We start from the raw sequence: 15,192 nt of genomic DNA, 5'->3' as shown, positions 1-15,192 counted from the left end.
CACATTTATATATGATATATTTATATGTGAATTCAGAAATTTTATATATAAATGTATAACGTATATATATACTTTTATTTATATGTGAGTTCAGGAGTTTATATATATGTATATAAATGTACAACTGTTTTGTACATTTATTTGGGGGATTTTCCACGTAGGCAGTCAGGTCATCTGCAAATAGAAATAATTTCTTCTTTTCCAATCTAAATGCCTTTATTTCATTTACTTAACTGTATCCTGGTGGCTATAATTTCCAATTCTATGTTGAATAGCAGTGGTGAGATTGGATAAACTTGTATTATTCCTAAACTTGGAGAAAAAGCATTCAGTCTTTTACCATGAGCTGTAGATTACTTGTAGTTTCCTTTTTTTTTTTTTTTTTAAAGCAATCTATAGAAGTCTCTCTATTCCTAGTTTTCTAAAACTGATTATCATGAATGGGTATTCAAATTTGCCAAATGCTTTTTCTGCATCCATTGATAAGATCCTGCAATTTTTCATGTAGTTTTTCTTTTTTACCCTTTTAATATGACAGGTTATATTTCTTATATTTCAAATATTGATCTAGTCTTGCATCCCTAAAATAAACTCATTTAGTTATGATGTATTAGTTTCTTATGTTTTTCTGAATTCTATTTGCTAGTGCTTTGTTCAGAAGTTTTTTGTCTATATATATGAAGAATATTGTTCTATTGTTTCTTCCTTACCTATATCCTTCCCTCCTTCCTCCCTCCCTACCTCCCTTCCTTCCTTCCCTCTTCTCTCTTCCTTCCTTTCTTTCTACCATTTTTGTCATCTGGATTTTGGATTAGGGTAATTGATAGCTATATCACATGAGTTGGAAAGTCTTTCCTCCTCTATTTTTTACATGAGCTTGTTTAAAATTAGTTCTTGTTATTTTTGTTAGTTCTTCTTAAAATGTTTAGTACACTTTTCCAATGAAACTATTTGAGCCTGGAGATTTCTTTTTTAGAATTTTATTAAATAATTTAATTTCTTAAGATTTATGGAACAGTTTACATTATTTATCTATTTCATGTTGGCTGAGTAGTGTTAATTTGTGCTTTCAAGAATTGGTCCATTTCATCTATGTTGTCAAATTAATTTGTGTAGAGTTATTAGTATTGTTCCCTTACTATCCCTTTGATACCAGTAGAGGCTATAGAGATATTTTTTATTTTATTCATGACATTGATGTCTTCTCTCTTTTTTTTCTAATCTGTTACACCAGAGATTTGTCAATTTTACTGATCTTTTCCAAAAGCCAGATTTTGTTCTATAGATTTTCTTCATTGTTTCTCTGTTTTCTTGCTTCATTAGTTTCTTGGTTTTGTTTCTTTGTTTATTATTTCCTTCCTTTTGCATTATTTGTACTTATTTTTGTTCTTTTTCTAGTTGCTTGATGTGACAGCTTAGATTATTGATTTGAGACTTTTATTTTTTGCTAATATAGGCATTTAATGATATGCATTTTTCTTTATCACTACTTTAGCTGCATCCTATGTGGGATTTCACTTTCACTCTGTTAAATTTATTCTTTTTCTATTTCCTTTAATATTTCCCCTGGTCTGGATCACATAGAAATATAGTGTTTAGTTTCCAAGCATTTGGAGGTTGTCCTGTGATTGCTTTAATATTAATTTTCTATTCTGATACTACTGTCGTCAGAGAATACATTCCATATGATTTAAATTCTTTGAGTTTGCTTTATGGTTAAGATGTGGTCTATTTTGGTAAATGTTCTGTGGACATAATGTATAATCTACTGTTATTAGATGGCATATCATATAAATGCATATTAGATCCTGTTGGTTAATAACAATGTTGATATCTTTTATATTTTTGCTAATTTTATGTCTAGTTGTCTATCACTGCTTGCTTGAGAGATGGGTGTGGAAAGGTTAACTACAATTTTAGATTGGCCTATTCATCCAGTCTACCAGTTTTGCTTTGCATATTTTGCAACTCTCTTGTTTGGTGTATACACATTTAGTATTGTTGTTTTATTGGTGGATTGGCCCTTTTATCACTATGTAGTGACCTACTCTGTTCCTGGTAATTTTCTTTGCTGGAAAGTCTACTTTGTCTGGTATATTAATACAGCCATTCCCTTTATCCTTTGGTTATTTGCATATTCTTTATAAATACTTTCAGTTTCAACCCCCATATGTCATTATACAGCTACTCTCCACTTTTTGAAAGTTTGCATTATGCTACTTCACTTTAATGAAACATCTACATTAATACATGTTTCCATTAACCTCAAGAAATCCTAAGAGGATTTTCACTTATGGAAAAAGACAAAAAAGGTATTAAGTGTTTCTTTTGCATTGAGCCATTATAGAGGCAGGGCCAACCAGTAGCAGCAAGAGTGGCACCACCAAACTCCTTCTCGAGGAACTATAGTCAGCATCTCAGCATCAAGGCTCTGTAGCTTTGAACTGTGTCCACAAGCATCTGTTCTTATCTTTATTCCTTTTGTGCATCCATTAGCAAGTTGTGTCGTCAGGCATTAGAAAAGCCAAAGAGAAGTTATTTAGGGGGTCTTGGAATGCTGGAAAATTCTTTCTATATAAATTAGTGATAATTATTTCTTCACTTTGTGCCATGTTGTGTCTTATGAGAGGTTTCATAAGAACACTCTACTATTAGATAGTGAGGGAAACCTGTATTTTATGTGAGGTTCTTGTAGATAGCATACAGTTGCATCATAATTTTAAATATACTCTTTCAATCTTTATTTTTTAATTGTTGTAATTAGATTATTTACATATAATGATATGTTTAGGGCTTATAACTGTCATTTTATTTTTTGTTTTCTGTTTGTTCTCTTTGCTTTTCATTTCTGTTTTTTCTTTTTCTTCTCTTCCTATAGGTTACTTGAACATTGTTTAGAATTCCATTTTAATTTATCTGTGATGTTTATAAGTGTAGCTCTTTGTATAGAATTTTTAATTATTTGCTTTAGGTTTAATATTGAATCTACATAACTTATAACAGTCTACTGGTGTCAACATTTGACTGGCTTCAGTAAAGTACTGAAAAATTTTCTACCCTTACATTATTCCTCCTTACCTCAATTATAATATAATTATCTTACATATTTCCTGTATATTCACTGAGAGCTAGAGTAAACAGTTTTATAATTTTTTTCTTCAATCAGCAGGTATAATTTAGAAATCTTAATAGGAGAAGGCAAGTCCTTTGTATTTACCCATAATTTTGATTTCTGTTGTTTACTTCCTTTCTGATGTTTCAAAATTTGCTCCTTTATCATTTATTTTCTATTTAGATAACTTCTGTAAGCCATTCTTTGAGGGCAAATCACCTGGCAACAATTCCATTTGATTTTTATTTCTTTTTTGTTTACTGTTTTATTTTCCATCATCTGAGACCATCTTGAATTCCTCTTTATTCCTGAAGTCTGTTATTCTTGGATGTGTATTCTGGAATGAAGTTCTTTTATTTCAGCCCTTTAAAAACATGCTATTTCTTTTTGGCTTCCATGAATTCTTATCAGGAATTCACTATCATTAGAAAATTTTCCCTATAGGTACGGTGTTATTTTTCTGTTTGCTATGAAAATTTCTTTTACCTTTAATTTTCAGAAGATTAGTTTATCTTGTTTAGGGTTTGCTCAGTTTCTTAAATTCCTAAATGCATATCTTTTGCTAATTTGGGGAAGTTTTCAACTTTTAATTCGTTATAGAAATATTTCTTTATAGAAATAATACTTTATTTATAAAAGTACGAGAATACTTTTTCCAACTCTGCCATTTTCCTTCTCCTCTGGAACTCTAATAAGATGTATGTTAGATCTTTTGTAATAGTCTCAGAGATCTGTGAGTCCCTATTTTTGTATTATTTTCCAAATTATTTTTTTCTGTTCAAATTACATAATTTCTATTGTTCTCCCTCAGGGTTCTTTATTTTCTATTTCCTTGCTAAGGATTTCTTTTTTAAAAAAAATTATATCAAATATGTTCATAAGTGCTCAAAAAGGCATTTTTATGATGAATGATTTCAAATTCTTGTCAGATATTTCTAATATTTGTATCACTTAAGTGTTGGCATCTGTTGATTACCTTTTCTCATTTAAGTCTTCCTGGCTGTTTGTATGTCAAAACAATTTTAAATTAAGTCCTAGATATTTTAGGGACTATGTACAAGACTTTAGATCTCATTTAAACCTTGTGTTAGCTAGCCACCTTTGACACTAATCTGGCAGGGAAAGGGAGAGTGCTGCTCGGTACTGCCAGGTTACAGTGAAATCTCAGATTCCTTATTCAGCCTCCTTTGACTCTTGAGGAGGTAACTTCTCTTTACTACTGAGTAGTGATAAAGTCCTATCTACTGATACTACCTCAATCAAGAGTAAGTAGGGGTACCTTGTTACCAACAGGTAGGGATAGAAGTGCAGGGTTCTCACATGGTCTCCACTGATGCCAAAGGAGAAAAAGACAACCATTTGCCACTCATTCTGCAAGGATGAAAGTCCTGGCTCACCACTCAGACTTATTTGTGCCATCATAATTGACAGGAGGATTAGGCAAAAAAAAACATTTAAGAGAAGTAAAACTTTACTTCCTTGTCTCACAAATAAAGTTGGCTGAATCGGTTGCTTTTTGGTGATTAGTGAAAGAGACCAAATCCCATATCCTTGTCCAACTCTTCTGACTCATCCTTGCTCTAGCCTTGGCTGGGGCTGCAGCAGCAGCAGGTGCAGCAGGAGTGGCGGTGGCTACAGGGGCAGCAGCCTCAAATGCAGATGGATCAGCCAAAAAGGCCTTGACCTTTTCAGCAAGTGGGAAGGTATAATCAATCTCCAGAGACAAAGCTAGGACCTGCTTGCATCTATTGATGGTAGAATGGGACACTGATGTGACAGTTAGTAACCTATCTGCAGACATACATTGGCAACATTGGGGACACTTTCCAGGAAGTGAGAATGGAGCTTCCTCTGTGATGTCAAGCACTTCAGAGTTGTAGATGCTGCCATTGTCAAACACCTATGTATGATCACCTCAAAGGAGAAGGAGATGTTCAGCATGTTTAGCAGTATGCTTTTGCTGGCTTTTGTCTCCAGCCTCAAACATTTACACACCACTCAGGATTTCAGTAGCACCTCTGGAGATTTTAGTGGTGATGCCTAAAGCCTGGAAGAAGATCTTCTCTGGCACCAGACCAGTGTGCAGGGCTGACACAGTGACTTTACATGGGGCTAAGTCACCAAGACGGGCAACAGCTGGCACCTTTTTGGCCAGCAGCATGTCCCTGATCTTAGTGAGGTCCTTCTTGGTAAAAACAGAGCCCACATTCCCCCTGATGGGAGGCAATAGTTTCTCCAGAGCAGGGTTGTTCTCCAAATGCCTTCAGATGGCCTTGTGCATCATGGGCATTCTTGCCCATCAGCACCACAACCTTCCTTTTTACTGTAGTTGGTGGAAAGAGAAGAAAAGTACTTCCTCATTTTTTAGACATTTTTGCATATTCCTTTTGATTTTGTTACCAAGGTTTTAAGTGATTAATTTCTAAATCATCTGGATTACATCTTTAACAGTTTGATTTTTTGGTTGCTGTTTTGGCTTTTTAATGTTGCATTGCATTATGAAATTCTTGTATTTCTGGCAATGTACTTTTGGTGCCACAATTAATGCACTATAGATTGAAGGATAAATAAATGTGTGTGTGTGTGTGTGTGTTTGTGTGTCCCTCTTCCCCAAATTGTGTTGATTCAATTGTCTTATAGCTTTCTGAGGCAGAAGAAAAGTCTGCCATATATATATATATATATATATATATATATATATATATCTTAGTGTGAATTGGATATGTGTTTGTCTCTCTAAAAATACTTAGAAAAATTTGTTTTATTTTTTTTCTTTATCCTTGACATTTAAGACTTCCTGGAGGGATATGTACAAAGTTGAAGTACTCTTTGTATTTATGTTGCATGGTAGATTTTAAGCCATCTTGATCTTCAGATTCAAGTGTTCCTTCACCCCAGAAAAATTCATTTTATTACTTCTTAGACATTGATTTTTATCTTGTTCTTGACTGTACTCTGGACTGCAAATTGTATTTTAGGGTACTTTCCATGTGTCTTCCTCATTCTCATAATTTATGTTTTTCTTAAGTATTTTGTAAAAGATTTCTTAAAATTGACATCTAATTTACTCATGTGGGTTTCTATAATATCCAATATTCTGTTCATCCCTCCATTGCAGTTTTTACATCGATTATCATGTTGTTTTTTTTTTTTTTTTTTTTGTCTGAGGTGAAACATTTGTTTCTGTGAACAGCTGGTAGAAGAATTCCTCTTGGAAAGAAAACTATTTTGAAAAATATTTTACCTGTGCATGAGAAGCTAAGGGAAATGCCCAGGAAACAAAGAATGATTGCTGAATTGTAATTTGTGATAGGGGCAATGGAGAGAATCAAGGAGGTTATGGATAGTTCTGAGACACTCGTCATGACCTTCTGGTAGGGTTCTAGCACATTTTCAGCATATGGTATTTGATTAATCGATTTGATTCATTTTTGTCTGTTTGAAAATGCAAGAGCTAAGTATTATGTTTTATTTTAGGGCCAATGTGTCAGAGCCAGTAAATAATGTAAGAGACAGAGAAAGCAAGGAAAATGCAGTCTCCTTAGCATTAGCAGAGGTACTTGGGAAACCTTTGGACTTCCAAAGGCTATGAAATTGATGATGAGGAGAGTATAGTCAGGCACAGAAGAAATTCTGGGCTATTTTTCAAAGACTTAAAAGCCAGAGCTGGACCAATACAGAGGAGGACCACACGAATACAGAAGGAGAAGATGACCCTGCACAAGCCAAGGAGAAAGGCCTCAGAAGAAATTACCTTGCCAACACCTTGAACTTTGACTTCTAGTTATCCAGAATTGTGAGAAAACAAATTTCTGTTTAAGCCACTTCCTAGCCATCCCCTGCCAGCCCCTCCAAAAAACGGTAATGGGGCAACTCCACCTAAGATACAGGTAATGTTTTGTTTGTTTGTTTCCCTGTTCTCAATTCTTTCTGTTCCCTATAATTGCCTGTCTACTTTTAGTTTGAGTGATTTTTTTTTTTTTAATCTTGCTAGGGGGGATCCCTGGGTGGCGCAGCGGTTTAGCGCCTGCCTTTGGCCCGGGGACTGATTCTGGAGACCTGGGATCGAGTCCCACATCGGGCTCCCGGTGCATGGAGCCTGCTTCTCCCTCTGCCTGTGTCTTTGCCTCTCTCTCTCTCTCTGTGACTATCATAAATAAATAAATTTAAAAAAAAAATTAATCTTGCTAACTTACTACATTTGTGCTTCATGGAAATTTCAGAAGTATCATCTCAGAGACTGGGTTTGTTTGGGTCTTAATCTATTATACCCAAATGAAGTAGGCCGCAAAATGTTTATATTCACTCTAATTTTCTTTTCCAATTCAGAGACCCTGTAATCTGAGGAGTCTTAATTTAGGGAGCTACACAACCATGGAGCCATAACAGCAAGCATGACATTGCTCTGTCTCCATTGTGGTTATACCATTAGAAGTTGGTTAAAATATTGCTCCTGTTCCCTCAGAGTCTCATTTATTTTATTTTTTTAAATTATTTATTTATTTATTTATTTATTTATTTATTTATTTTTTATTTATTTATGATAGTCACAGAGAGAGAGAGAGAGAGAGGCAGAGACACAGGCAGAGGGAGAAGCAGGCTCCATGCACCGGGAGCCCGATGTGGGACTTGATCCTGGGTCTCCAGGATCGTGCCCTGGGCCAAAGGCAGGCGCCAAACCGCTGGTCACCCAGGGATTACCTCAGAGCCTCATTTAATCCTGCTTATTAGAAAAACAAGCAAAAAAACAAATCTCTTTGTCTAGCAAGTCCAACTGCCCTAAGTTTTAGTAAGAGCAATATATGCCAACACAGGGTCCTTATTCTGTGTCATCTCAGGCATCTAGGACCTTCCCCAATGCCATACTTGAATCAAAATTTATACTTCTTATCTATTAAACGTTTTATCCCTGATCCCAGATATTCTAAAATAAGAGTCCCTATGTATCGGAATCTGCATCATATACTTGAGGCCAGTAGTTTTCTTGAATTGGTGACTGGTGGGTTGTTGGCCTATCACCTGGTCTAGTTGTTTCTGTATTATATCTTGCCTAAAGTCCTCAAAGTTTCTTACATGTTATTATCTGTCTGAAAGACAGGGAATATTGGGAATATTGACATTTAAAAATTTTGTTTTAAATTAAATTAATTATGTCTCTAAGCCCCCATCTACTGGGCTGGTGGAAAATTTAATCTCAGAAATTCTCTTGTTTTGTTTGTTTGTTTAAAGATTTTATTTATTTATTCATGAGAGACACAGAGAGAGAGAGAGAGAGAGAGAGAGAGGCAGAGACACAGGCAGAGGGAGAAGCAGGCTCCATGCAGGGGACCAGCCCAACAGGGGACTCGATCCCGGGTCCCCAGGATCAGGCCCTGGGCTGAAGGTGGCACTAAACCGCTGAGCCACCTGGGCTGCCCTAATCTCAGAAAATCTTATATTCTAACAATTACCATGCACCCAAATATCACCTTCAGAGAGACAAACTCTTCAGGGGCTTTATTTAGTGCAATAATAATGAGGGCTTTGCTGATAAGATACTATGTATCCATACAGCCTTTAGCAGGGAGAGTCCAGGGGATGAATGCAGACAGTAAGGCCAAACACTTTTGAGTCAAATATTGTCTCTACTATTAGTTGTGTCACATTGTATATTATATAACTCCTTTCTGCCTCACATATTTTATCTGTAAAATGTATATTATAATACATGATCTCAGAAGATTTTTGTGAGGATTAAATAAATAAATGCAGATAAAGTTCTCCAAACAGTGCCTGGCAAACAACCAGCTCTAGACATGTGTTTGATATTGTGTTCCCATGACGTCTTGCCTTCTCCCTGGGGTGCAGTGGTTTCCCAAGGGCACAGCCTTCTTCTCAATCTTAGTCCTTTCCTTCTAGTTGTTTCTTTATTCTCCCTTCCCTTCTATTGCCCTCAAAATCCTAGGAATCCTCCTTGATAAGCTTAAAATTGCAAAAAAGATAAGTACTTTTGAAGTATGAGAGACACACACACACAGAGAGAATTAAGAGACATAGGCAGAGAGAGAAGCAGGCTCCCTTTAAGGAGCCCAATGCAGGGCTCAATCCCAGGACTCTGGGATCACAACCTGAGCCAAAGGCAGATGCTCAACCACTGAGCCACCCAGGCATCCCAAAAGAGAAGTACTTGTAACTTTTATCTGGTCATCCAAAATCTGTGGCCAAAAAACCCCCAAAGCCCAGCTACTTTCTGGATGTGGAAGGAGACAGGTAAACCCACAGACGACATATAAATATTATCCTACCACACATGACCTAAGCCTTTGATCATTGCAGTGGGAATGTTGGCAAGAACTAGAATTTAAATCTATTTCTTCAAGCCTTTATCTTTGTGAGATGCTTTCAAGGTATTTTTTTTTAAATCTATATTCTACTAACTGGAGTCCTGTAGAATTTATGACTTCTTCAGAATTATAGAGAATTTTTTTACTATATATACATTAAGATAATATTTATAAAATTACATTAATTCAGAATTGATAATGGGGCATATTCCTTTGGCTGCTACCTATATGGAAATAGACAAAGTATATAACCTACTTGTACAAAACTAAAAACACATACATCAAACTTTTCATTTTGGGTTTGCTCATTCAATGTTAAATGTGTCTATAATTTCATATTATGATTTTTTTATTACTTGTTATTTTCTATTAATAGTGCTTATATTATTATAGTTATATGAAGTTTGACATTCAAGCTTACTTCATGGATTTCAGTCTCAAATGGTACTTAGAACTGATTTTCTAGGAAGTATGGTTTTGATGACGTAGAAAGTAATCATTTTTATTCTGGTTGGATATGGGTCTTTAATAATTATCTTTATTTGGTACCAATATTTTATATCCATGCTTTATAACTATATAAATCTAATTTTATGCTCATATTTTAATTTTCAACAAATGTATACAAATATGTATCTATGCACAAAACACTTTTTTTGTGTCCACGGTTTTATTTTGCAAATGAATACATACACATGTATTTTATATAATTATAAAAACAGTTGTGGAATGAATAAGTCACAAGAATAAAAGGTATGCCATAGGAAATATAATCAATGATATTATAATAGCATTGTATGGTGACAAACGGTAGCTACACTTGTGAGCATAGTATAATGTATAGTGAAGTTGAATCAGTATATTGTAGAACTGTTACTAATGTATTTTTGTGTCAATTATACTCAAATAAAAAAATTAAATGTATATAATTTTAAGAAATATGAATAATAAATATATAACATTTATATATACATAAATTTATATATAAATATATTTACATAATGTATGTATAAAATGTTTTGTCAATTTTCAAAAATTATATTTGAATATCTAATGATAATTAGATATTCTAGTGCCCTAGAATAACCAGATTTCAAAGAAAAACAGTCTCCAAAGTTAAAATAATTCACCAGTAACATATTGGTATAGTTAATACAATTAATACTATATATCATAATGTTTTATTAGTTTATATTAATGTTAATTTATATTAATATAATGCACATTTTATCAGTATATGAATTTAATTAATGTTATAAATTACAAAATATATTAATGATTAATATAAAATTTAAAGTATGCTAATTTATAACTAGTATAAAAATACTATCATATTAAAATGACCAACTTTTTTTTTTTTTTTTTTTTTTAATGACCAACTGTTTTGAAGGAAGTAATAAATGTACTTGTCAAGTCCCTGAGATCATGACTCTACATTGGGATCTCTGCTGGGGGTGGAGCCTGCTTAAGATTTTCTTTTCTCTCCCCCTCTGCCCCTCCTCTGTGTTCTCTCTCTAGAAAAAAAAATGATGTCAACAATAATTGATAATACTTAATATTTTGAAATTGTGTTTTTACATGTAGTAACAAATGCACATATTATTGGAAGAATGCCCTATTCTGATACTTTTCTATAGTTCAAAATTTTCTAACTTCTTAACCATCACAAAATGTTGGCAGTGTAATAAGAGCATTGGCAGATGCTCTTAGGTGGTGAGCACCTAAGTTATGATAACTCAGAGACCACTTAGATTTATTAGGTGGTTTGTAACTATCAAGCACAGTATCTTCAAAACAGCAATGAATTCTGCAAAGTAATTCTGTCTTGAGTGCTATATATGAAGAACAGATACACCTATTACTCTTAAAATACCTGTCTAAAAGATATTATTGTTAGAAACAAGAAAACGGAAAAACGCGTTTTCGGGGTATCTCCAGTGGCTCAGCGGTTTAGCGCTGCCTTCAGCCCAGGGCGTGATCCTGGAGACCCGGGATCGAGTCCTGCATCTGACTCCCTGCATGGAGCCTGCTTCTCCTTCTGCCTGTGTCTCTGTGTCTCTCATGAATAAATAAATATTTTTTTTTTTTAAAAAGAGGTTTTTGTTAGGTTTCTAAACAAAAAGAAAGAGGAAATGTTTCAACAGGTCGGTCATATGCTGGTATGATTTTCGTGATCATTCAACTCACCTACAAGTTGCAAGTGAATAAAAGTTGCAGGTACTCAATTTTGTACATCACATACTTCCCACTGCTTGTTAAGTTATATTTTGTTTTAATTTCAGGTACCATTAATAATTCATTAATTTAAAATGATTTATTAATTTTAAATGTATTTTCAAGTGATTATACCATTAAAAATGTATAACACACTTCTACACTTCTGTTAATCAAAATGTTATGTGCACACCAATCGATATCATTTAAAAAAATCTCACTCTAAGGATATTTATTTAGCAAATGAATAAATACTTTGATGTCTGAGTAATATTCCATTGTGTATATGTACTACATATTCTTTATCCATTCATCAGTCAATGGACACTTGACATCACATTTTGCAAATACTTCTGTATAAACTGGCATGTTTGCCTCTGAGAATAGTCCTGTCAATTCATCTAGAGGTGTCATATTTTTATTGATAAAAAAGAAATAAAAATGGAAACAATGATAATATATTACGTATATGTAAAGACTTTTTAAAAAGATTTTATCTATTTATTCATAGAGAGAGAGAGAGGCAGAGGGAGAAGCAGGCTGCACGCAGGGAGCCTGATGTGGGAGTCGATCCTGGGGCTCCAGGATCACACCCCGGGCTGCAGGCAGGGCCAAACCGCTGTGCCACTGGGGCTGCCCAAGAACATTTATAACTATTATCACATTTGATCATCCTATTTATATTGTGAGGCGGTCAGGGATTTTTATCTTCATTTATAAAGTAGGAAAACCAAAAAGAGTGATGTTTACGGAAGCTTTATACATAGAGTTTTCTGTGATGATGGGGATGTCTATACTTGTGTGCCCCAATTCAGTAGCAGATAGATTCATATGGCTGCTGAACAATTAAAATGTTTAGTGTTACTAAGGAGTATTTAATTTAATTTTTTAAAGATTTATTTATTTATTTAGAAGAGAGAGTTCAGGGTGAGAGGCAGAGGAGAGAGAGTCTCAAGTGGATTCTCCACTGCTGAGCACAGAGCTAGATCTCAAAACCCTACAATCACGACCTGAGCCGAAAGCAAGAGTTGGACTCCTACCAACTGTGCCACCCAGGTGCCCCAATTTAATTTTAATGTTAATAGTCACATGTGGCAATTTTAATAACACAGGCTGACAGTTGTCCATTTATATAGTGTTTTACTCTGTGGTATCTATATATGTGAGAAATGGCACTAGATTTGGACTTTTTTTGTTTTAAATATTTTATTTATTTATTCATGAGAGATACACAAAGAGAGAGAGAGAGAGAGGCAGAGATGTAGGCAGAGGGAGAAGTGGGCTCCTTGCAGGGAGCGGATGGGGACTCGATCCCAGACACCGGGATTACACTCTGAGCCAAAGGCAGATGCTCAACCACTGAGCCACCCAGGCATCCCTAGATTTGGATTTGTACCTTCTGAGTTCTTCCGTGATGCTGACCATATTGTGGAAAAAGTACCTTGCCTAATTTCCCAATTTACGGGAAACGGAGATTAGAAAGCACATTTAGATGGGCATGTCTTCTAACTTCTAAGCAATTCGATTGTAGAAGAATATAAACTGTTGATCAGCCACTGAATCTAGTGAAATAATTTGTCATTTGAAAATGTTTATATCTAAAATCACACACATTTCAAATTGATGGAAGCTTTGCCTACTCATCACTAAAGTTGGCAAGTCTAACCAGGCATTGGCAAAAACCAAAGAAGATAAATAATTCAGCTAAGGATTTACAGAGAATTTAATGGCATTTAAGATTAATAGAATTGGCTGATCATGTTTTGTGGTTGACCAATATAGACTTCTGGCAATTGGTATGGACTGAATTTTCTCTTGTGAGATTCCAGGGATACTATTCATGCAGTCCAAATATTGCTTCATTGCCCCAGCATTCATTCAGAAACTAGAAACTGATATCTCTACTAATGATTGAGAAAGCTGCTTTGATTCTTTCCATTTCTTCTCATTCCACAGCTTCAAATCCCCCAATACACATATTGTATGTAGATTTAAAAATAATCTCATCAGCTAAATTGAGATCTAGTTCTCTCTGAGGAAAAAGATAGTGTAGATTGGTCCCTGGTGATGCTAGAAGCTATGACAAAAATGTGTTTAAAATAAATGTAGTTGGTTTTTGTTGTTGTTGTTGTTGTTTTCCTCCCCAAAATATGATTCTGAAAATTAGTAATTTCTAACTTTAGGAACATGCTGAGTTCTATCTTTTAAAGATTATTTCTACCTATCTCCTTACCCTTGGATATTGCTACTTTCTTTGAAATTTCTTATAATCTCTTTGCAACCATCACCCACTCCCCCTTTTTTTGTCTCTCCCAATGGCATTTGCCATAGAGTAATTACCTGTTTTGATGTAGCAAAACATTCCCAAATTTAGTGGCTTAAAAAGCCACAATTTTGCAATTTAGGTGGGTCAAGAATCTGGGCTTGGCTTGGCTGGGTCCTCTGGGTCTTGTAGTCTCTCAAGAGTTTAGTCAAGGCAGGAGTCATATCAAGGCTTTCCTGAGAAAAGGGTCCATCTGCAATGGTATTCATGCAGATATTGACAGGATTTATATCTTTGAGGACTTCAGGCTGAGAATGTGAATATTTTGCTCACTATAAAGAACTGTGAGCCTCTTCATAGAGCAATTAAAAACATCGCAACTTGCTTTATCAGAGTGAGCAAGTGAAAAGAGGCAGAGAGAGAGTTTGTGAGAGAGAGAGCATCTGTGAGAGAAAATCAGGAGAGAGTTGCAGAGTTTTGTGACTTAATCTTACAAATGCCATCTTATTACTTCTGCCACATGCAGCTAATTATGAGCCTCCGAGGCCGGCCCACTCTCAAGGAGAGGGGATGACATGAAGGCATGAATATCATGATGTAGGACATGATTGGAGTCATTTCTGAAACTGCCTGCCATAGTCTCTATTTTTAGGTACCTACCAATCTCATTTCTTTGTTCCCATTTTGGGTGCTGCAAATTTCTGTTAAAACAAAGAAGGGTGTTATTGGTGATAACATTAAAGTACTATGGAAACTGAAAAAAGATGTAAATTCTTTATTTCAAAGGATATGATAACAATTGTTACTTTTTTAAAGATTTTTTTTTAAATTTTTATTTATTTATGATAGTCACAGAGAGAGAGAGAGAGGCAGAGACACAGGCAGAGGGAGAAGCAGGCCCCATGCACCGGGAGCCAGACATGGGATTCGATCCCCGGTCTCCAGGATCGCGCCCTGGGTTAAAGGCAGGCGCTAAACCGCTGCGCCACCCAGGGATCCCACTTGTTACTTTTTTAAATAAAATTTTAATTGTAGTAAAATATACCTAAAAATATCGTTTAACTAATTTTAAGCCTATATGTCACTAGGGTTAAGTACATTCATGATCTCACACAACCAATCTTGAACACTTTTTTTCATCTTACAAAACTGTAACATTTTGCTTTTGTTTTTGGTAGTAGCCATCCTAATGTATGAGGTGGTATATCATTGTGGTTTTGATTTGTGTTTTCCTAATGACTGGGGTGCTGAATATCTTTTCATGTGATTATTGGCCATTT

At 35.0% G+C, this 15,192-nt stretch overlaps 1 protein-coding gene and 1 pseudogene across 4 annotated transcripts in view; one reads left to right on the top strand and one right to left on the bottom strand.

Moving 5' to 3' along the window:
• Nucleotides 1-15,192, top strand: part of LRRTM4 (leucine rich repeat transmembrane neuronal 4) — a 713,524-nt gene that overhangs the window by 260,221 nt on the left and 438,111 nt on the right. The gene's annotated exons all lie outside the window — the stretch shown is intronic.
• The window catches only part of LOC112916842 (large ribosomal subunit protein uL10 pseudogene), a 58,806-nt pseudogene continuing 48,249 nt past the window's right edge, over nt 4,636-15,192 (bottom strand).

Source organism: Vulpes vulpes, chromosome 8 (genome assembly GCF_048418805.1).
Source record: "Vulpes vulpes isolate BD-2025 chromosome 8, VulVul3, whole genome shotgun sequence".
NCBI classification, from domain to species: Eukaryota; Metazoa; Chordata; class Mammalia; order Carnivora; family Canidae; genus Vulpes; species Vulpes vulpes.
This window is presented reverse-complemented; position numbering and strand designations above follow the sequence as displayed.